Source organism: Marmota marmota, unplaced genomic scaffold (assembly GCF_001458135.2).
Source record: "Marmota marmota marmota unplaced genomic scaffold, marMar, whole genome shotgun sequence".
NCBI classification, from domain to species: Eukaryota; Metazoa; Chordata; class Mammalia; order Rodentia; family Sciuridae; genus Marmota; species Marmota marmota.
In genome coordinates, this window is record NW_026000294.1 from 622387 (window position 1) to 625230 (window position 2844).

Here is a 2844-nt window from a genome sequence, read left to right on the forward strand (position 1 = left end):
TATATATATATATATATATATATATATATGCATATACACATATATATGTATGCATATACACATATATACATATACATGTAATTATATATACACATATACACACATATATATGCATGTGCACGCACACACACACACACACACACATATATATACATTTGGGGATGTGGCTAAGTGGTTAAGTGCCCCTGGATTCAATCCCCAATATTAAAAAAAAGCCAAATTATTTTCCAGAGTGATTACAACATTCTATGCTCCCACCAGAATTTGTGAGTGATTTATTTCTCTAATTTGCATCAGCATTGTGTAGTATCATTGTAGTATCATTGTTTTTCATTTTTGATGTTTTAAGAGGTAGGTGGTGTGTTTTTTATGTTCTAAGTTTTAATTTCTCTAATGTCAAATATATTTTTATATGTTTATTTGCCATCTGTAGATAACTTTGGTGAAATGTCTCATCACATCCTTTGCCCATTTTCTAATTACATTTTTTTAAAAAAATTTTATTTTGAGTCAGGTGTGGTGGTGCACACCTATAATTCCAGCAACTTGGGAGGCTGTAGCAAAAGGATCTCAAGTTCAAGGCCAGCCTCAATAAATTAATGAGAACCTGTGTCAAAGTAAATAAAGGGCTGAGGATATAGCTCAGTGGTAGAGTGCACCTAGGTTCAATCTCCAGTACCACAAAAAATAAGTATGTAAATAAATAAATATAAAAGTAAAACATCTTATTTTGAGATAATTATAGATTCATATGAAGTTGTGAGAAATGATACAGAGTTCATATGTACTCTATTTCCAGTTCCATTCAATGATTACAACTCAGAAAACAGTAGTATGGTATCACAAATAAGGAATTGACAGCAATGATATACACATTATCAGTTTTGCATGCACTCAAATGTCTGTGTATACATTTAATTCTCTGCATACCATATGGAAAATCTGGGTGACCTCCACCACAGTCAAAATACAGAATAATTCCATTTACCTTCATGTCATTCTTTTATACCTATAGCACCACCCTGCCTTCATCCTTCTCTTCTTTATTTGGGAAAACCATTAATTTGTTTTCCATCATTATAAGTTTGACATAACATTTCAAAACTGTTATGAAATCACACAGCATGTAATATTTTGGAATTGACTCTTTTAATTCAGCATAATCATCTGGAGAATCATTCCAGTTGTTATGTGTATCAGTTCCTTTTTTTTCTCTTTTTGCTAAGTAGTATTCCAAGACATGTATGTACCATAGTTTGTGTAACCATTCACTTATTAAAAGCCCTTTGAGTTGTTTCTAGTTTTGAGTTATTGCAAACAAAGTCGAACAAGTTTTGGTATGGACAAAAGTTTTCGTTTCTTTGGGTTCATTTCCCAAGAGACCAGTTGCTGGAATGTATGGTAATTGCATGTTCAGTTTTTTTAAAAGCCTGCTATATTTACAGTCATTACACCATTTCACATTCCCAACAGAGATGTATGAATAATCCAGTTTCTTCACCTACTTGCCAGAATTTTGTTTTATAAGTCTTTAAAAATTATTTTTACTTTCTGTGTTACCATGGATTAAACCTAGGAACAGTCTACCATTGAAATACATGACCCATCCCTTCTTAGTTTTTATTTTGGGTCTTGCTGTGCTGCCAAGGCTGGCCTCAAACTTGCAGTACTCCTTCTTCAGCCTCCTGAGTAGCTGTAATTACAGGCATGTCCCACTGCACTTAGCTTATTTTTTATTTTATTTTATTTTTTTTATTTTTTGCAGTGCTGAGAATGGAACCCATGCCTGGCACATACCATGAAAGTGGTAAACCACTGAAATATGCCCCAGCTCAGTATTTTTTTGTACAGGGATTGAACCCAGGGGTGCTTTACTACTGAGCTACATCCCGAGACCTTTTATTTATCTATTTATTTTTAATTTTGACACAGGGTCTCACTAATTTGCTAAGGCTGACCTCAAACTTGCAGTTCTCCTGCCTCAGCTTCCTGAGTCACTGGAATTGCAGGCTTGTGCCACAGTGCCTGGCTCCTAGCCCCGTTCTTAAATTTAAGTATTTGGATAGGTTTGAAGTGATATCTTAATATGAATTTAATTTGCATTTCCCAAGTTACTAATGATGTTGAATATTTTTTTTTCACATTTATTTTTCATCAGCATATCCTCTTCTATGAAACAAATGTCATGTCTTTTGGCCATTCTCTAAATTGTGCTTTAAAAAAAAAAAAACTGTTGAATTCCAAGAGCTCTTTATATACTCTAGACGCAAGTCCTTTGTCAGATGTGTGATTTGCACATATTTTCTCTTAATATCCAGGCTTGTCTTTTCCTCCTCAAAGAGAGTTTTTTTGCAGAGCAAAAGTGTTTAATGTTTTTCTTTTTATATATTATTTTGTGGCATTACGTCTAAGAACTCTTTATTAAGCCTTAGTTCTGAAGATTTCCTTCTATATTTTCTTGTAACATTTTTAGCTTTACATTCTACATTTAAGTATATGATTCAAGTTAATTTTTGTATAAGGTGTGAGTTTTGGATCAAAGTTGATATTTTTGCCTGTTACAGCATTATTTGTTGAAAAAGCTATCCTTCATTAAATTGCTTTTGTATTTTTGTTGAATATCACTGGACTCTACTTGTGTGAGTCTATTCTGGACTCTGTATTCTGGTCCACTGACTTTTGTGTCTATGTGTCCACCCTTCCAACTAATATTACAAAATATCATTGAGTGTTTTTATTTTTTTCTTGGTACTAGGGATTTTAACCAGTGACACTTTACCACTGAGCCACATCCCAAGTCCTTCTTATTTTTCTTTTCTTTCTTTTTTTTTTTTTTTTTTTTTT